The sequence below is a fragment of the Squalius cephalus genome, assembly GCF_949319135.1.
Source record: "Squalius cephalus genome assembly, chromosome: 16".
In the NCBI taxonomy this organism is placed as follows: Eukaryota; Metazoa; Chordata; class Actinopteri; order Cypriniformes; family Leuciscidae; genus Squalius; species Squalius cephalus.
The window spans coordinates 29062922-29085550 of NC_137137.1; the positions used below are offsets into that span (position 1 = coordinate 29062922).

Sequence of the window (22629 nt, forward strand, 5' to 3'; positions counted from 1 at the left end):
AGGAAAAATGGTCTAATCTGAACTAATATATATATATACTGTATATATAAATAATCACAGATGAAATTAAATGCAATTATTTTTTCTCAGCTGTGTACGTTTACTTAAGACATAACCCACAGTGTTTATGTGAATACTCTCCAAAAAGGCATTTTGACATTTTATGTATGTGTCGCGTTTTGGCACGTATCCGAAGCCCATCTGCTTTTGGCTCCGACACGGAATCACGCACAGAAAGCCGCCTGGGGAACAATGACTCCTTTGGGGCTTTATCCGCTTTTAATAACACTGTTTAATAACAACAAACACATCTCGCAGTTTAGCAACAGTAGACTGCGCTTTACAACACTCTCTTATTTTGCTGATTTGGTTGTGAAATTTAGGCTTTTAGGGAGTAATGAAAGCTGTGACGCTGGATGGAATGCGGCATAACTCCTTATTTTTCAACACCTGTCATTTAGGCCCTGTTTACACCTGGTACTAAGATGCATTTTTGTCGATCGTATAACAAGTGGACGAGGAAGACACTCCTGTTTAAGCCTAGTGCTTTAATCTGCCTCTTTTGTCCACTTTCAACATTTCTGCCCTGATTTCTTCGAGGGGAGGGTCTATGGGCTTTTTCAGATCTTTTGATCCATTGGACGAAATGAGCTCATGCAATTTATATATGAATGCGACCAGAGACAACGGGAAAACTTATGGAGAGCAGCAGCTTTCGTTTCTGCTTTGATAGCTGAAAGACCCCACCGAATGCTGTGAGTGTGTGTTAGAAATCAGCAATGGTGAGAGAACATTGTGTTTTTCATCTTCAAACCAAACTTGGGTCTTCAGCCGACAAAGTTTAAATCCCATCTGTTTAGCGCACTTCCCATAATGTTTACGCATTAGGTCATTAGCAGAGAGTAGGCGTCTTTTGTGGCTGTTTGAGCGTATTCGAACACATGAGCATTTAGACTACGAAAGCAGTGGTCGGATACGTTTTTGACTACCTCTGGAAGTGGTTGAAAGTGGACAAGTCCACTTTCAAGGTGCTTATGTAGTAAATTGCTGGTGCTCATATTGCTTCACCCACAGGAGCAATCTGCTTCCCCTTTAAAACCACGATCCAACCACTGCAATAGTGTCCATTAAGTATTTTGAGCCATGCGGTCCCTATCTTGGCTCTGTTGATATTTTTTTTATCAGGATAAAAAAGTGGAAATGCAACAGTGACAGCTAAATAAACATTCAGAGCATCTCATCCCAGAACTCCCGAAAGATTTCCTGCCAGACCAAGTGGCTCAGGAAAGAGTGAAACTGCAGAAGTCTCATTTCCATAGCGACAGCAGAATAAAGAGACCTTGGGGCAATACCGCGCAAGCTAATGTAGTGGTGACCCTAGAAAGCGAGACACGGATTTGAAATATATTCAGTAGCTCTGTTCCAAAACCTAGTGAGCTTCTTTGCTGTTTAATGCCTAAGGCAGCATTCTAACTGAACCCTCATAATTGACTCGTCGTGTCATCGGATCTGATAATAAGAGCCCAGCACAAATTTCATGTTGCATGTATGAATTAAATTATGAAGACTATAAGGGTTTGGAGATGCCCGTGTTCCATGGGTTGAGCAAGTTGTTCTTTTCAATATTTTTTCAAAAAGAACCCGGTGGGGACAAAAATGTATTAAGACGAAAAATGATGCCCATGTAAAGACATTTTTCATCTTACCATTTAGTTTTATTGTTTTAATTTAAATATATATATATATATATATATATATATATATATATATATATATATACACATACAGTATATATATATATAGTATATATATATATATATAGAAAACGTTGCAATAAAAAAGTCATTTTATTAATTATACGTGGCATATTTGTTACATGTTAACTATTAAGGGAACAGACTTACATTTAAATAAAATAAATTATCTTAACACTGAGTACTATTGGTATCCCATTCATTGGTTTATTTCCTGTTTACCTGTTTTTATTTTTGTATTTTTTTATAATCCATTACAGTGTACAAAACAATCGTCCTGGCAAGAAAATGAACACAGCAAAAACATTACAGTACTATTAATACTGAAGTCCTCTGATTTTATTTTTTTTATACAACTAATAAATATAACAGAGTCGCAAGATAGCAGCAGCTGTATTTCTATTAAGCAAGTGAGAGCGAGTCCGCGGTATAATACGACAGACATGAAACATTTAGATACCCAGATAGGCAGCATGTTATTCAGCGTTGCTATTGACGACAGTCCTTATCGGGGAGTAACACACCTCAGAATGTCCAACTGACCAATCGGAATCAAGTATTTCAGAGAGCAATACAATAAGGGGAAATAAATAAGAATAAAGAAAAAAAAAAAAAAATATTGAGTTAAATAACACACTCTTAATTAAATAGATTTTTTTATATATCAGTATTTAAGTTATTTATAATCTCTCACTTTATCCCTTTGTCTTCACTGAGGTCAAACAATGTTTTCTGGGTTTGACATTGCAACTTGGCCAAAATAGGAATTTTGAAACGCAGCATATAGGGCCGTTCACACAGAATGTGTTTTCTGCGCTGCTTTTCCAATATTTTTCCATGTAAACATGCACTAGACGTACATCTTTAAAGGTGATGATACACAGGGCAACTTTTTTAGCAATATCGCTGGGCAATGTTGCCGTCAACGGGCAACCAGATGAGACACAGGGCCCACGACCAATCTAAATTATCCAGATAGAAATGTATTGCACATTTTCAAAGGAAAAGTGCCCAAGCAACAATCGCTCGGCAAGATTGCCCAGCAACATTGCTCAAAAAGTTGCCCTGTGTATCATCACCTTAACAGTTGCGCTCGCATCTTTAGCATCTCGCGCATGACACAGCTTTCTAAAGCGCGGCGCTCAAATTAAAATCTCACATCTCTAGATCTCTAGATTTTTTTCACAGGAAAAAAAAATTAAATATATAATTTTGGTGATCAAAGATGAGTTTTAAGGGATAAAAGTATTGACTACAGGGGAACTTTATCATTCGTCTAAGGACAAATGTCATAAGACAACTGAACAATGTCTTGATGTCTAGTAACCGTATAAGCAGAATAATTGACCTTTCGCCGGCCCCTCCCCCAAAACGGCCATTGTCCAATCACACATCATAGCAACCGTTACTATGTGAGCAGGTCCGACAAACATTAGCAAGATGGTGAAGCGTGCGCCCATGGCGTTTGTAAATCGGACACTACATACCCCGAGAGATTGTCTGGAGGAGTTGTGGTCTTTCCATTCCCAAAGCCGAAAACACAACGTGAGCGGTGCCTACAATAGATAAAACAGTGTGGACGGCCCCACTCCCAGTTAAATGTGTCGAACATTACGAAGCATACGTTAAATACGTCTGCTGGCTGTGGTATCGATGGCTACTTAAAGTTTTTTTTTTTTTTTTCTGATCTGAAAAACTATCCTATCTGTAACTCAAAAAACATAATATTGTCTGAACCGCGAGTTTTATGATCCGTTGCCCCACTAATAAATATTATGGTCTCAACCGCGATTTTTGTGATCTGTTGTCCCCCTAATAAATATTATGGTAACTTAAGTGCATTATGAAAGACAATCAATGAAAGTTATTTAGATGCAAATTAAGGCTATGTCTGGTTAAACAGTTATTGTGTGATTTCGTTTATTGTGCTTTGTCAACTTGAAGCATGAATTTGAGAAAGAAAATCATTTTTGGAAGAAAATGCACCACATACTTTTGTCAATGATATAACGTTAGGCCTAAGTTATAGCTAAAATATTGTAAAAGCTTTCAGTTCACCCTGCCTAATTGTAGTTGAAAAGTCAAATTAAGCTTGATTAATGATATACTGTGACTGATCAAATAAACTACAGCATCGGGAATATAACTCCCATGTGTTTTGCAGCATTTAAAATTTAGTCATAGTGTTATGCGAAAAAACACACATAAGAAATTATTGCTGACAGCACTTTTATTTTCAGAGACAGATTTTTCTTTCACACAAAAACACAACAGTAAGTGTCTTACAATGCTTTTAAACACTTGTTTCCTTGTTCTTTGCCATAATCACAAATGATGTGTATGAACACCGGTAAGCATTAGCCTCGATAGAGACGTAGATAGTAGTCGTGTCTCCTTCATTGCGTATTTTTATATTATAATATATCCCTCCACTGCATACTGTAACCCTTTTTGCCTCAATCTGGAGGATATCGCGGAGGTATTGCTCCAAAAAAGGTCACTGACACGCACGGGTATACCTTTTTCCGTCATGGCAATCTGTCGCGCTGGTCGTGTTTGACCATTTGTTTGTCGGACGTAGCAACAGTAACTAAGGGGGGCGGGGCTCGGCGAAAGGTCAATTGACTCCAGTCTACTAAATTATTAAAAAATAATGCACACCTGATGTGTAACTCTGCTTTGCATCGTGGCTGCATTACCACCTCTGGTGTGCATTGTTTAATTCAACAGCCCGTCATCAATTATTCCTTACTTAATACATTTCAGTAGAATTAAATATACATAGGCCTATATTTACAATCTGCATTTTTGAATCACGAATAAATTGTTTCACTGAGCTTGTCGTCATGCATTCTGGGATTGACTTATCTGTGAAAAGCACATGCAATGCTGTCATAGAATGTGACCAAAACTCTTTCAGGAGCATGTCTATGATTCCTATCAGCATGAAGACTGACATCTGGATAGGCAGCGTAGCAGGATTTGGAACAGAGCTGCTGTGTCTTCATAAGACTGGGATGAGGAAAACAATCCATCCAGGAAAATATCACAATGACACGGTGGACGGTTTGAAAACCTGGAGCAGGAAGATTGTACAATAGAGAAAGGAAATTCTAAAAGGAAAGGAAAGCTAAATGCTATTCTCTTCTGTTCTATTGGTTTTTGTAGTCCCCGGATAGCTATATTCTGCAAGAAAGCGACCACTGGGCTGAAGGGATGTGTCTATCCCTCAGGACTGATTTAGAATTGCAGAAATTGAGGGTTGCCGCCACTGAACTTCCCTACGCCTTGAGTTTTTCCAGTGACATCTCAAGGGATCAGCATGAAGACTGCTCTCAATACATGTCATTACTTTCTGGCCCCATTATGCTTCTGCAAGCACCCTGCAGTCACTATCTATACATTTTATCTCTACACCCTTTTGAATTCAGTGGAAAGCAAGGTCCGATCCTGTAGAATGCAGGTAATTGCATGGTGAAAACACACAGAACAGCACACGCATGCAGAAGCCAAGAATCCCCCTGAATTGTGAATGAAGGAGCCATGGGCTGTTTTCCCAAGTTCCTCATTGCCACCATTCATTCAGTATTCATGTATTCGCACAGATTCGCCTTGATCTCGATCGTGTCGGCAGACAGCATGAATCAAGTATTCATCTTTCATTTTAAATGAGCTGTTATGAATTTGGATGGATGAGATTTTGGGTCAAAGCTGCTGTGTTGTTGTTGATATAATAGGTGAGATGAGATATTGCAATAGAAATAGAAAATAATAAAAAGAGAGCAATACAATGAGAAATGGGGCAGCCAAATGATGAAAGTGTTGCACGCATGCTATCAGATCATAGAATTAATATACGGGAGTGTGACTGCGGAACACCGAAAAATGCAATTGTTCAAATTAGGGCTGTCAAAGTTAGCGCGTTAATAACGCGTTAACGCAAAATCATATTAACGGCACTAATTTTTTTAACGTGCGATTAACGCAGCGCGTATTTTCTGTTTGACCCGTGGCCCAACCCCTAGTTGGAGAAATGGAGATACACAGTGTTGCTAACTTAGCGACATTGCAGACCCATTTAGCGATTTTTTCCCTTCAACAAAGTGCCCAAACCTTATTTAGTTTCTGAGAATCTACCGGTACCACCGGTACTGCTCTCCCAGCACGCGCGCGCGCCTCTCTCTCTCTCGCTCGCTCGCTCTCTCTCTCTGCGTCTCGCGCGGAGGAGCAGCGCTTTAACTCAGTTAAGCACAGATATTATGTTGCTTCTCTATTTTTACAAGTATAGCCGAAATCAGAGCACAGATATTGTCTTTATCTTATGTGAATTTGATTTCACCAGACGACGGCTCGATTATCAGAATTTTTGTGCAGATTAACGTCTTGGAAGGGAGAGCTGGTTATGTCTTAATGGGTCGCGTTTCAGTCACCATTTCAAATTCATTCCGTTGTTTGACAACAGAAACAGTAAAACATACCAATGAAAACAGTTTTATTGAGAATTTAGCTTCATCAAAATGGGCACAGAGAGAGACAAACTACAATGTAATAGGCTAATAAATAATAAATGTACATTTAGTATTTTCAGAAGAGCTGCCCTGTCATGCACAAATCTAAACATGTTTGTGTTAGTAAATTGCTCTGTGCAAAGAAAGAGAAGTAATGGTAACCTGGCATTTTTTTGTTCTTACTACGTGTCTAATAGACATGAACAAGTTCTTTGAAAAACATCTATGACCTTTGAAACATGTCTCGTCCTTATGCTCTATATTGACTATGGTTTCAATAATAAACATACATTTGCATAAAGCATCTATATTTATCCATGCCCACGTTGATTAGAGTATTACAAACTTGAAAAGTATTAATTTAAGGTACATTTAGAACAATTTTAAAAAATGTGCGATTAAATGCGATTAATCGCGAGTTAACTCATGACAATATGCGATTAATCGCGATTAAAAAATGTAATCGATTGACAGCCCTAGTTCAAATGCATGAAATTGATTTGTGCATGTATCATAAAACTAGATTTTTACATTTTCTTAAGGAAATGGTGTGGTGCTTATCCGTACAAAAGTTTTGGTAAAAATCAGTCTCCGAATGCATTTTCAATTAACTGATTCCAATGAGTCTTGGATGCATCTGATCATGATCCATTCATTAAAAACACATATGCCGGGTGTAAAAGGACCTTGGAAGGCAGCACAGTTATGCTGTTTACCTTTTGCATCATCCTTTGCATTGGGAGCGTTGCTATAGATGTGTCTCTAAGGCATTTTGAGTGTTTACTTACTGGGCCAAGAAAACAAATCTAAACCCCATGTCTCTATGATATTCAGGTCTTGTAAATAAAAATTAGCAAAAGAGTGTAAAAAATTATATGATAAAAACCTTTACATTTTTTAATGCTAAGTTCTAAAGGGAAATTACATGTTATTTTACAGTCTGTTAAATGTACAGTTTTTGGAAGTGAAAAAGAACAAATCATCTTATAATTTACAGTTAAACACCACAAATTGACATTATTGTACCATTAAAGGAGAACTCCGGTCAATTTTAACATTGAGCTCATTTTTTTGTAAATTTGGAGTGCTGTCAGTACAGAGAACAATGACAAAAATCGGTGTTGCCTACACCGTGTTATCCTCTTTTTAAAATTTGCACCCTGTTGACTTAAATGGGGCAAGTTTTAAACCTGCTTTTAGCCTCTTAACATCCTTGATGTGTCATTACAAGTGCACAGCCAATGTGAGTGATTCCTTCAGAGTGAACACGGGTGAATCTGACTTCAGTAGATGTGAAAGAAATGAATAAAAATGAAGTTAAATCGGCCAGCGCACATACCCTGTTTTCGGTCGAAGTCCACAGTAGTCGATTGTCGAGTTCTCCACTGTTGCTTAGCTACCTATGATCACGCGCGTGAACTCGACAATCGACTACTGTGGACTTCGGCCGAAAACAGGAAATAAATACAGGTATGTGCACTGGCCGAATTAACTTCATTTTTATTCATATCTTTCACATCTACTGCAGTCAGATTCACCCATGTTCACTCTGAAGGAATCACTCACATGGCTGGGCACTTGTAATGACACATCAAGGATGTTAAGAGGCTAAAAGCAGGTTTAAAACTTGCCCCATTGAAGTCAACAGGGTGCAAATTTTAAAAAGAGGATAACACGGTGTAGGCAACACCGATTTTTGTCATTGTACTCTGTACTGACAGCACTCCAAATTTACAAAAAAATTAGCTCAATGTTAAAATTGACCGGAGTTCTCCTTTAATGCCAGAATTCCCTGCATGACACTTCGCATTCATGGTTTTTCAGTTAAATAATTGTTTCTTCTTATAGTAAATAGTATTTACCTCAGCTTGAGGAAAAGCTACTAGTGATGAACTTTGATTTATCATGTGACACTTTCTTATCACCAGAATTGCAAAGATATAAACTCACAATTGCAAGGAAGAAAAGTCAGAACTGTGAGCTGACTTTTTTTTTTCTCAGAATTGCCAGTTTATATCTTGCAATTCAGAATTTATATCTCCCAATTGTGAGTTTATATCTCACAATTTAAAAAAAAATCTGAATTGTGGTATTTTAACTCAAGGAAAATTTCAGAATTGTGAGATATAAACTCGCAATTCTGAGAAGAAAATTCTGAAACACAAGATAAAACGTCACAATTTTATTACGCAGCAGAAACAAGCTTCCTTTAATAGGCCTATACAGGTTTTTACCGTAAATTTAAGTTCAGTTCATAAAACTAAAATGTTTTTTCTACCATATATTTATATGATAATTTTCTGGCAACCACAGCTGTTTCTTTAACCATTCATTTAAGGTTTTTTTTTTTTACAGCTTGGGGGACATTTAGAATGATGACTATGCTTCTCTCTTCCGTAGGATGAATATGGATATGGAATATGGCTCTAAAAATGATATAAAGCACCAAAAAAATGACAAAATGTTCAAAGGCGTGTGTGAGGAACAGCCTGAAACTCATTATTCACTGAAAATCTTGTCTTGAAAATCTTGCTTGACAGCATAGCTACAATTCACTTTCACTGCATGGGAAAAAGCAGCCTGGACATTCTGCTATAAATTACTCCTTTTGTATTAGACAGGGGAAAGAAAGTCAGGTCTTGAAAGACATGGGGGTGAGAAAATGAAGACAGAATTCAAATTTTTGGTTAAGCTGTATATTTAAGGTTTTATTTTCAACCTATGCAAGCACATAGCATGTAGCTGCCATGGATGTTCACTCCACTGTAGCTAATTGCATCTGCACACAATACATTCACCTCTTATTCCATTCCCTCATACCTTACAAAACCACAAAAGGCAGCAGCCACCATTGTGGCGGCACAATGCGAGTATGCTTGGCTGGAAAAAAAGCCAGCCGTCAATTGATCTCAGTGGATCAATTGGTGCACCCCAATGTGTGAGATATTCAGCTGGGTTGGGCCAGCCCTGTTTGCAGCTCAAGTATCATGTTTGCCCAAGCTCATTAAGTGTTCAAGGCAATTACAATGGATAGGACTTTTGGCAAACCTCAGCAGATTAATAATAATTTGTGAAGCGCCTAGTGAGGTGTGGAACATATTGCTGGTGAGAAAATGATTTTGCAGGCGGCCAGGCTTGGATGCTTTTAAATGCCACGCTATGTGTGATGAGGTCCAGAGCTCATACTCAAAAGCTCCCCAACATACCACATAAGAATGTGTGTATGTGTATATGGGTCATGTGTGGCATGAATTACCTGATCCGTGGCTAAATTGCATTTCCTGGTTGGTCTATCTTTCATCATGCGATCTAATGTGACTGCTATTTTGGCAGGATGAATATTGCGAGCAAATTTCAGTGATGATAAGGTTTTTAACAATTCATAATGTGTAATTAATATTATATCATCTGCAAGTACCGTTTTTTTTAAAAAAATACATATTTTTCATAATTATACACAACCAGTGCACATTCACATAATTAAACTCATTGTTTTTTGTTTTATGTATTTCATGTATTTCCATTAATAAAACTAAATTTCACTTAAAGCTGTTAGTGAGGGAGAAAACTACAATCCCATGAATCATTGCGAAGAGCAATACCTTTATAAGTTATCATTGAAAATCAATTTTCCTTCAAGTTTTTACTTCCGGAACTCCACTGTTGTGCTCTATACTGTCAAGTAAACAAAATGTCATAATTTAATAATTCAGTGACTTCTCTCTGGTTGTAACGTGTAGTTTGACACACACAACTCAGAATGAATTCATATATATATATATATATATATATATATATATATTAACCAGGAGAATACATAGGAGAAAATTAACAAGGCAACAACACTTTAACATTAACAACGGTAAAACACTGAACTGAGAAAGCCAAGGGCTTAAATACACAGAGTGAGGTAATTAACAGGAACAGAAGCAGGTGCATGATAAATCAGAAACCGTGGAAACTGAAAATGATCAGGAACACAGGCAAAATAGGAAAAGGGAAAACAAAACCAAAACACAATGAAACTAAACAGACATTTTTCAGTAACACTTTACAATAAGGTCTCGTTTGTTAGTATTACTTAATGCATTAACTATATCATGAACTACTGAACAATATATTCTTACAGCATTTATTAACCTTTGTTTATGTTAGTTAATAAAAATGTTCATGTTCATGTTAGTTTACTGTGTATTAACTAACAGATACAACTTTTGACCTGAACATTAAAAAAAAAAAAAAAAGAGAATTTTTGAGAATTACATTAACTAAGATTAATAAAGGTTATAGTGGTATTGTTCATTGTTAGTTCATGTTAACTAATGAAACCTTGTTAAGTGATACCAATACCATTTTTTCTTAATAAATAATCTTATACTCGGATGTGCATTACAATACTGTTGAAAATATCTAGAAATTTTTAATCGCAACTTTAATGGTTCCTTTTTTTTTTTCAGGAGAGGTGTGTTGTTGTTTTTGTATGCAAGCCGACTTACAATTGTATCTGGTGGATGATCAAACGGGGTAACCTGAAGACTAGCTAGCTTGTACTATGACTTTACAGTACATTTTCCTTTAACTGTTTACATTTACTGACTACTGTTTCACTGCAAATTAACACAAGTTAGCTCAAAATATACAATTACAGGATACAACCGTAATGTCAGTGATATATATGAGATATAGCATGCTGGTGATGGGGGGTATTATAGGTCTTGAGATCTGGCCTGCAAAGGCAAGGGTTGAAAATTAAATCCTGAATCTACTGCATGCTAAGATTGCTCCAGCGGTACCTTTCCAGCAATTAGCATAATGCTATTAGGCATAGATCAAAAAGTTCTTCAAAATGACAGTCACTAATGGTGTCTAATACATGACTCTAAGCACAGTGATGCCCATTTACATTTATATTACATGTTATCACATCATCAAGGCTAATGAATGCCTGATGAGTATGCTTTGCGGATGAATGGTGCATTACTTATATTAACCGTTTGGTTACTGTATTAAGCCGTTGAATAGCAGAATTAAATGTGACATGGGCTATGATCTAAAATCTAGTGAGATGCCTACATAGACTGCATTTTAAGGCATCATAGAAAAAGCGATGCAAGGCTCTTAAAAAAAAAAAAAGCAGTACCATCATTCTGCATTCTAAGGCACCTTAAGTACAAATCCTCACAAGATGTCAGACGAAATGAGAGAAACATTTTGAAATCACTCAATACCAAAAAGCTATTTTAAAAAAACAGTTAAATTAACTAAAAATTAACTATTTTTATAAAATATATAAATGAATGCGCAATGTAATGCTTTTGCTTTAGTGTTGTGTTGTTAGCTTAGCAACATGCTAACAGTAAAACTATTGAAATGGACTGTGAGTTGAGTCTTCAGGGATGGTTCATTAGAGGAGTACAGTACAACATGGCTAAAGGATAACTGGCACAATAACTGATGTGATAAATAGCTGGATGACTTTTTTGTTTAGTGACAGGACATGGATAGATGTGTGAGATGTGTCAAATGTGTCAACTTTTACAGTGTATTTGTTGAATAAAGATAATTAAAAATAAAAATATTTTATTATAAACAGAACTTTGCTGAAGATATTGTTTTTAACAAGTATTAAATTAGATATTAAGCAAAAAGCCTTTGATGTAGGATAAAAGGCTATTTCAACACTTCATCCATTTATATGATTTTTTTAAAAATAAAACAAGTAATTTTATGATTTCTTTTCCCACCAAATGTACCATCAATGCACAATAAAATATATAAATATACACAGTATTTTTTTCTGCAATGATACACTATGGAATTAGGGGATTTGTGGATCTTTGTGAATTATAGGTCTTTAAATTCTATGGAAATCAGCATCATTGTGTGGGATTCTGCAGGAGAGATTCTGTGTGGGCCTGGTTGTGAGGTTCATTTTCAGGATGCTGCCTTAAAAGGCATTTGCACAGCAATTTAATGTGCAGTATCTGAGAAACACTGTATTTGAAATCAACCCAAACAAACACACCCCTCCCTTCATTGCTCCGCCCCTAAAAACCATAAACACGCAATGCAAGAGTGAATGTCTCTTTATCTTAGCAGAAGCGAAGCAAAATAATGCTTCGTGAAAAATAAATCGAAGATGACGAACAAATGAACATTCAAGAGTATACAAGCAAGTGTTCGTTGTTAGTCGCCAGCAGTACACCAGCTCCAGACAAACGATTACACTCAAAACTGTCCTTTTACTATAGCTAACATTACAACAACAGCATATCTTGGTTCTGTAAAAAAAAAAAAAAAAAAAGAAGAAGCAAAATCTGTCATGATCCTGCCATCTAGTCTTTAATTTTCCCTGGTCTTGAGGCAGGATCATGGCAGACCCATGTTTTATGTGTAAGCACAAGGCCATTTGTTTGGGCTGTGTGCTTGCGTTGTCTCGTTCCTTGCCCCGCCCCCCTTGTTATCCTCATTTTGTCATTATTGCTTCACCTGTGTCACCTGTTTCCCTCATTAGTTTCTCCCTATTTAATCCCCTTGTGTTTGCTGTCCTGTGCCGGTTGTTAATCAATGTGAAACCTACAGTACCTGTTGAAAGTCTTGTCTAGAAAGAAGAGTTTGATCCTGTCTTAGCTGTTACTTTATTGTTTAGTTATCTGTCTGAGTCTTAGTCAAGTCTTGTTAGTCTTATACAGTCAATCCTGTCTTGTTTTGCCCCCTCGTGGGTTTTGTTTTTCTGTAATAAACGTTGTTCACTTGCATACTGTCTGCATTTGGGTTCATCTCCTTGCACCATCATAACAAAATCAATGTTACTCGCGTATGGAGTAGAAACAACGCAACCTCTGCGTACGTTTTCTGGAAAGCTTTTCTAATATTAACACTGTTCTAAAGCTCTTGTCTGATCATAACCCATGTTTTTCCAGTGATATTCCACTGACCTTTTCTCTTTCGTAAATGTCCCTCAGCCATCTCTCTTTCTAAAGTCTTTAATCAAATCTCCCTCTTGCTCACTCTCTCTCCTCTCCCATTATGAGTGGTAACGCCCCCTACTGCTGATTGGCTACAAGTATTGTGTGCTGCTCGGTCCGATTTACTATCAACAGCGTTTCTCAGAAATCACTTACTGCACCTTTAAATATAGGCAATTAAAACTGGCAAAATAAATTAGGTTACAGCATTTCTGTACTGTCACAAATAGGTTTTTCTACCACTGTATCCAACTGTATCAGTCAGATTCCTGTTCATTGGCGGACTGTCGCTTACATTCCCTCAAATCAACTCTTGGGGCCTTATTTTAACGATCTGAAACGCAAGTATCAAACATGAAACGCAAGTAACTTTGTGGGCGGATCTAAAATCGGATGGTCTGAAGAAGCTATATTACTCATAGGTGTGGTTTAGGCGTAACATGCAATAAACCAATCAGAGCGTCATCTCACATTCCCTTTAAGAGCAGGCGCGCTTGTTCCATGGCGGATTGCTATTATAACAGCGGATTTGCCAGGCGCACACCAGGAGCGGTTCACAGCCGAGGAGACCGACGTTCTTGTCAGGGCCGTAAAAGACAGAGAAGTGACATTGTATGGGGATGGGAGAAACCCACCCAAATGAGCTTAGGTTAAGCAGGCGTATAATAATTTTGGTAAATGTGTAAGCTAGATTTATGCCTATTTTTTCACATCTTCATGGACATCACAATGATTTCTCTCATGTGGAATATTTTTTCTTGTAATTATGTATGGTTTGCAAAAATGGCAACTGCTGCGTCTGTGTGTAGATGAGAGAAGCAAAGTGTATGCGTGTTGTGCACATGCTACATTATTTATTATTTATTATATATACGCCACTGAAAATTGTTTTCTGGAACTGCAAAATAGCAGCAGGGAACGTTTGCACCGGAACACGCCTCCTCTTTTCGCTGAACCGCCCCCGGGAGCACAAGTTCATTCCCTAATTTACCGACGTGCGTCTGTCGAGGGAAAAGTCCGCTGTGCGTCGGGTGCAAAATAGGAATGATACATGCGTCATTGTACAAAGTCAATTGCGCTGGGTGCAAGATAGGGCCCATAGTCACTAATATACATGTGAAAGCCCTTTAAAACCTAAATAGGCAATAGACAGCAATGCAGCTCACTCTAAATTGGAAAAAGGCCATAATCATCTCTCACTTCTTCGTGTTTTGTGTCTTTATTTTTCCTCTACTTTCATCAGCGTTTTATGTGCCTGCTTATGACAGGTGTTGTCATGAAAGATGTCACTCGCTTCTAAATGCGTCAAAAGGCTTACCTGCTTCTACAGCAATCCAGCCACACACACAAAAAGAGAGAGTGAGATTTCATCCCCCAGCAGGAGGTTTGGATTCAAGTGCACGTTATCCCCCATCCTCTGGGTTTCATGCTCTTCAAAACAATTGGGGATAAAAGAGCAAAAATTGAGCTAAATCACTTTCCCCAGGGAAGAGAGAGATAAGTCATATTCTCAGTGGTGTTATCCATCATCTGCAGCTCATCATGTCTCCTGTGCTGAATCACGGCTGAGATGACTCTGGGCACATGAAACTAAGAGCTTTTCTCAAACTACAAACACACATTAACATCTCATTTATAAAGCAACAGGATTTACAAGCAATGAATGGAAATAAACTTTAATTTGGTGTGAAAAAATAAAGCATTGTATTTTGAATGTGAATAACTTTTACATGATGACAACAATCCCAGCTTCAAGCGGCAAGCTCGTGCATCGTCCCCAGACTGCCTGAAGTGGGCGTTTATAATGCTAGTAAACATTCTTACTCAACTGGTGTATCAGTAGTATCAGGAGGAATCGCATGAGCTTTACTACTTTACTCCTGTTGGTAACAGACTTTTTGGGCCCTATCATACACTCCGGCGCAATGCAGCGTCAGGCGCGATGCAAGTGTTTTTTGATAGTTTCAGCCCGACGCAGTTATCATTTTCACGTCCTGCGCTACGTTGTTTAAATAGCAAATGCATTTGTGCCCATTTGTGCACATGGGCGTGCTGGTCTGAAAACGAGGTGTGTTCTGGCGCATTGTTGGCGCGTTGCTATTTTGAGGCAACTCAAAAAAAGCGCAGTATCTTTTTAGTTATTTGAAGAGCGCGTTAGTAATATGCGCCTATAGGCGGGTCCGCAAAGCGCGTACACTTTGTCCCGTAGATTGTCTGCTTGGCACGCTTTAACCTTGTGCACAAGCAGATCCGTTTGCTCTCTGGAGAAGCGTTGAGTCTTTCTGCTTGCAAATTCCGCCATGTAAATAGCGAATCCGCTATGGCGCAATCGCAATTGGCTTTTAAAGGAAATGGGAGATGAGTCTCTGATTGGATTATTTCACATTACGCCCATACGAAATCCCATTACTCATTAAGAGAATAGGAACAACCCTTTTAGACCATGCGCCTGGTGCACCGACCATTTTTCCCATCAAACTAGCAAAAGTGGATTCGGAGGCGCCCTAAGTGCACTTGCACCGTGCGCTTTAGACCATGCGTTTAGATCGATAAAATAGGGCCCACCATGTTGCTGCATATTCACTTTAAGTTCAATTCCTATTGTCTCTGTCACTTCTGTGGCATTACAATTGCCAGTTCTCATAGAAAATTAATGATTTTAGGTCACTGTTAGTGTGCTCCTTGATGCAATTTGCACACACGAATGGAAAAAGCTTTTTAAAAAGGCAAGCTTCAGTCTAATTGATACTTATCTGGAGGTGTTCTGAGTTTTTCGTAATTTCAGAAATTTTCCTGAGAGGTTTCCAGCATTTCACAAGATTTAAAATGAGAAGAATTTGAACACAATTACCAACAGAAGCTTAAAGTGTAAACACAGAAGCATTTACATTGGCTCAAAAATTTACTGTCAATCAATGCCATTGAAAGTGATGAAATTAAGACATAAATATGCACTTCGGTTTTACATTATTACATTATTATGGTATTACATTATTATTTGTAATACATTATTATTAGTAGTAGTGGTAGTAGTAATAAAAAAATAATGCTTCTTCCATGATGTCCTACACCTATTGCTTAGAAAATTCTGGTATGAAAATTTCTATGTATGAATGTGTATGTGTATGCATGTATGCGTGTATGTATGTATGTATTTATGTATGGAAGTATGTATGTATGGATGTATGGATGCATGGATGGATGGATTAAATCATTGATTGATTGATTGATTGATTGATTCATGGATTGATTTAATCAATATTCTGCCAGAAAAAATGTTGGTAGAGTCCCTTCCACTGAACCCAAAACATTGCTTTAATGAATTTATCTTGAATTGATATGAAAGATAAATGTCAATCATACATTGTGCAATTGACACTAAAAGATAAACGACAATCATATATTGTGCAATTGACACTGAAATAGTTAAACATTCAGACAAGATGCTCTCAGGCACAGCAGAACAAGTTCTCACATCAATAATGTAATGCCGAGATCTATGAAAAATGCTACAGTGGGACAATTGAATGCGCAATTCATTTGTCAATGTTTTTTATGAAATGGTCTTTATAGACTCAGAGGCTTTTGTTCCAATCCTTCCGAAAAAGAAAAGCTTTCTGCAAAGCAGTGTGTCACAGTGGTTAGAAACTAGTAGAAAAATCAAAGTAGGAACATTAGAGAACCCTCCCTGAAGTACTTGCTTAAAACCTCATGACAGAAGTAAGCTATTAAGCCAACATATCCGTATCTTATAGCAGTACATTTCTGCCTTAATGTGCCTTTTAGTGCAGCACATAAACACATAAAGCACGGCTATTTATGGGAGGAAAATGGCTGTGGATTTACAATGATGGCCTTTCACATCATCCTGATTAGCCCTGATGGCTTCCTTAAGAGAGCCATTGAAGCCTGTTGATTCTCTTGCTCAGCACAACTATAAGTGCATGAGTGGTGATAACTTACACAGCATGTGCGCTCAGTGATAAGCAACTGAACAATTATTCCATTCCTGAAGCTCTTCAGAGTAGCACCAACACAACTAAACACATGTATAGACACAACCACGTCAGCACACACAGGGATCTTTAATGTGGGAACTCATTGTAAATCACATTTAGCTTTCTACATGTTTGTATTACATGATGGAACCTAACAGCTTTGTCAGATTCTGCCCAATTCTACCCCCCATTCAAATCCAACTCTGATTACAAAGAAATTTCATTGGCTAACAGAACATGGGTACTTTATTCTGTATCTGACTAGAAACCTTACAATATTGATTAAGAGAGTTCAAAAACTTTAAAAGGGGTGATATAATGCCTTTTTCACAAGATGTAAAATAAATAACTGATGTCCCCAGAGTGTGTATGTGACATTTTAGCTCAAAATACCCCACAGATATTTTTATATAGCATGTTAAAATCGTCACTTTTTGAGAGTGAGTAAAAATGCACCGTTTTTGTGTCTGTCCCTTTAAATGCAAATGAGCTGCTGCTCCTAGCGCAGAGGGCGGAGCTTGTGTCCTTTTTCTGTCTTGATAATCTATAAATTGTGTTCTGGGGGCGGGGTTTATGTAAATTTTAGGGTTAGTGATGTCACTAACCCGGGAGGAATGTTGTGTAGTCCCTATCTGTCATTTGTTGAAGTGCTTAAAAAACGATTTCTTTAAAAGCAAATATCTCCCTTTGCTTTGCACTTTGAGCGTTGTAACTTTGCAGATGTTGTGTATGCTCAAACAGCAACATTACACACTAACTAAAGTTAGAAAAGTGAAATCATAATCAACCACCCCTTTAAAATCCCCTAACACTGCCAAAGATTTAGCCACATGCAAACAAGCCAAATTCTTAAATATTATAGCCTACTGTCTTCTTTTAGTAAGAGGAATGCAGTTCAAAATCTTCTAGCAGAGTCCAGCAAATCTGCAGACGTGATACAAACAAACCCAATTTAATGATGAGCATGGTGGGTTTAGAGAAAAAAGCCAGTGAAGGGGATCCAAACAACAGATAAATGAGAAGATCTTTGCCACAGATGAGAAAAACTATAAACTGTGAAATTGGTGTTTTTTTGTAAAATTCAATTTATTTGCCCTGCACGTTATCCTGAAATAACTTCTATAACCAAGTTGAACAGAGTCAGATGAGCTGCATCTTTATGAGATACATAGTTTACGCAAGTACATAAAATATATATATACAGCGAAAGTGCACATCTGAAGTGTCTCAGCTGAAGGAAATAATCAATTATTACATTTTCTTATCGGGCCAATAAAATAAAAAAATTAACATATATTTGCCGATACCAATATGGTGGCCGTCTGGATTATATATTGTGCATCCCTATAAAATAAATTAAAATACATAACAGCTATTTTAAATTGTAATAATATTTCACTATAGTACTATTTTGATCAAATAAATGCAGCATTGGAACATAAAGAGACTTCTTTCAAAAAAGATAAAAAAGTCTTACCAGCCTTAACTTTTGAACGGATGTGTACAAAAGGAAAGGTCAAGGACACGTTCTCTTTGTACATTAATATTAATAAGTGTTGTTCAGGAAAGCAGTGCTTTATTTTAATAATACTGCGGGGAGGGGAGGTGTTTTTGGCTTTGTTGACTAGATTGAGGGCACGTGAGTCTGGGAAAATCAGTGGCCTACTTTAGCTTTGTGATTATTCAGGCTGTGCGCTACATAAATAACCATCAAAGCCTTTTTCAGATTTTTTTGATTATGGAGGCAAGCAAAATTGTTTCCTGAGTAATCAAGCCCATCAATATGAAGATGGTCCTTTGTAAAAAAAAAAAAGAAAAAAAAAAGTAAACAGGCAAAATCACAGAGAGGGAAAGAAATAACAAGGTGTACCTGATTATACTGATCCACGAGGGACATGTGTAAACCATTTCACATGCTTTTTTTCTTGAAGGAGGATGACAAATGAGGGATAGCATCAAATTATTTAACAAGGACAACCAGAAACACATCCAAACCCCCCACCCCAAACAAATTTCAAAAGCAGTTCATTATATTCAGCTGTGAATAGTAGAGTGGCTCGGATACTGATATGCTCTTAAGTATTTTGGTATGTATTAAGTTAAAGAATTATTGCTTAATAATGACTTTCAGAGTGGATTGGCAATGGAACACCCAGAGATATGCTATTCAATATCTAAACAGCGCCGCTGAAATAAAACCGATTTACACGGGAAGTCATGTAAGTGAGTGTGGCTTAAAGGCTCAGAACAGCTATAAGTGCCAATCAATATGTGAGAGATTCAGTAAAAAGTGATTCATTATGTTGCTGATCTCTATAGACACAGGTACTATGACACTATGAGTTTTAGAGATTTTGATAGGAATTTAAATATTGTAACTAGCATAAATAAATATGACTAGTAATTCAATAAACAGTGTATTGTCATGGGAAGATTCTGCAGCGAAACACTGCAGTTTTTCTGTAGTTTATTGCACAAATGTCTCACGATGTTAAAAAACGCAAAAAAGTGCAAAACCGCACGTATTATGCGACACTAAACATGACTTTGTTACATTGCACGTTGAATTCAGCAAGCCACGTTAAGTTCATGTAATATCGGAAAAAAATAAACAGTTATATTATATCTTTTACATTCAAATAAAGGGTCAAGAAAACACACCCAGTTCATTCATTATGCTGAAATGGAAGATCAAGATGAAAGATAGGAATCTCAAGCAGTGCTCTGTTCATATGCTGCACAATGTGGCAAAAGCGGTAGGTCATATTCTATATGCATACACAAATTTCACATAATATGCACAATGTATTACAGTATATAGTGAATACTCCAGAAATAGTAAGAGTAGTATGATAGTGGGCCATTCTGAACATAACATTAAGACCACAAAAGGACTAATTCTGCCCTCTATTGGATAATAAGAGAAGGCATCAGCTCAAAATCAAAATACCTCATGATAATACCTCATGAAGAGGAACCAAAAACACTGTTTTTCCAACTTGTAAAATCTGCAAAGAGCCTTTACATTCAGTATTGTGTAAATATGTTGTGTGTAATGATGTGTGACGTACAGTGTGCATCAAAGTACTGTATACGTCCTAGCTGGAAATAAAATGTGTCCTAACAGAAAGTATCACAAAGCCCAGTGAGCAATCAATGTGTGAGTGTGTGACGGCCGTTGGGAGTCTGTAACAGCTGTCAGGAGATGATGATGATGATAAATGGGGCCGATGGTTTTGTGTGCTTTTGTAGTTGTCGTTTCGATGGGCCTCTGACAGTGGCCTGTCGGAACAAGTTGCCGGTGGAATAGGAAAGTGGAAAGTTTGACAGGTTTGGAAGTGAACTAAAGAGTCCACCCAAGCAGAAAACTTAAAAGGTGCTTTTGTACAAAGATAAGGAGCTTCGATAATAGGAAACTTTTATAACTGACATTATCCTTCACATAGAACATGTCCTGGCAAGTTACCGTTGGTAAGAGTGTAACAAATGATAACAGATGATCTTATGATGTTAAACACTTGGACTAGATGAATCCCCGATTAACTGTTTCCCTGCCATTGACGGAATTTTCCAGCAATTCATGTCTTCTCTGTTATATGCTAGGGGGCCCTATTACACATCTTCTGAAAGAGTACAGAATCTCTGGGTCCGAAAACAAGCTAAGGGTACGTTTACACGACAACGATATGCATAAAACGAGTTTTCCGCATAAAGAGGACACCTTTGTCCAAACGATCCCCATTCACAAGGATCCATGAAAACGACTGAAAATGCTGTATTCTGTTGCCAGGCCACTAGCTGACGATGAAACACTGTAGATTGAACACGTAATACGCATGTGCATGACGTCATCGTTTTCGGAGATTTGCATTTTTGTAGTTTACATGGAGACAGTTTTCAGAAACATGCACTTTGAAACCCGTTTTCAAAAGTTTGCGTTTTCAGCCACCCAAAACGCCGTTGTTGTGTAAACGAGCGGCCAAAACGCATAAAAAGTTTTACGTTTTTAGTTGAAAATCCTGAAATCCTGAAAATCATGTAAACAGACCCAAAGAAGAAGCAGAAACCAGCGATAGTGGTTGGTTAATTCAAATTATATTAAATTGGCAACAATAGACAGGATGTTGAATTGGAATTGGAATTGGGATGACAAGCAGAATTCACTGAATTGCAATCTACAGGAATTCAAAATGTATTTCATTATTCAAACAAGTTTTGAAAGAAACCTTAAATAATTATATCATTATTAATGCAATTAATTATGCAAGTCTGCTTCATGCTGTTTGCCTCTGGACTGCAGGGTAAATGAATGTAATAAAGTGTTGTTCCACAATGATAAGAAAATATTCAATTCAATAAAATACAACGATATAACACATTAGCTTATCCTTTAGTTCAAATTGCTTTGGAATTAAATTGAGATTCCATTCTCAACTGAGTTCTGAATGTGGCACAACACTATTGAACCCAACTTTGAATTCCTTCAAGGAAATGAGCTATGTAGAGTAAGATCTGTGTGAGGGGAATTCTCTAATGCTCACACAGCCGTGAGGAGATCCGTTAAATAATCCGACCAGTCGGAACAAATGAGGATGAATTCATTTAAAAGAAATAGTAAAGCAGCATGCTATCAAAATCAAATCAAGACAGCTTTAAACTGACCTTTAATTGAAACATGTTGCTATGTAAATGTTATGGAATCCAGTTGATGTTGCAAATTGTTTTTATGTGTTAATCTCCTTCAACAAGTAATTACCAGTAATTGCCCTTATTGAGACAGAAAAGACATGCAAGCTTAAATAAATCCATGAGAAATGTTCACATAATTAGATTCCCAGCATTTACATGTACATGTCTGTGATTGTGGAAATTAGCATCACAAGAGATTTGTCAATGTAGCACTTAACAAAGAGTATAAAACACTTTAACAGAATTAACTCAAATACTGACCTCGGAAATTTGATACTGGATTAAGTGAAACTAAAGGAATTTTGATTTGTAAAAGTAAACAAATATGACATTTTGAATAATGAACTTACAATGGAAGTCTTGAACAAAACATTCTACTGGTTAAATAACAAAAAGTTATTTTTTAGATTAATATAATAATTTGTAGCATAAATGGTGTATATTATGTGTATAAATAATCTTTTTAAGATCAAAATGTGAGATCTAAAAATAATGTTCTAATGTTTCAGTGTTAGAGAAAGATCAATGCCATTGGGGCTTTACACAAACCACAAAACACAAGAAGCAAGCTGAATGTCAGCGAATTGTCTGCAGCACCAGCCGTTTAATTTGATCTAGACTTTGTGCTATGCGATTAGACAGTGATTCGAGAGATAACCTCACATACATGAAAGAGTCAGACACAGCCAATAAACTGATCACTGCACTGTAA

The 22629-nt window shown here is 37.1% G+C and overlaps 1 protein-coding gene across 2 annotated transcripts in view; it reads right to left on the minus strand.

The window, feature by feature from the left end:
* The window catches only part of plch2a (phospholipase C, eta 2a), a 154883-nt gene that overhangs the window by 119621 nt on the left and 12633 nt on the right, over positions 1 to 22629 (minus strand). The window lies entirely within an intron of this gene.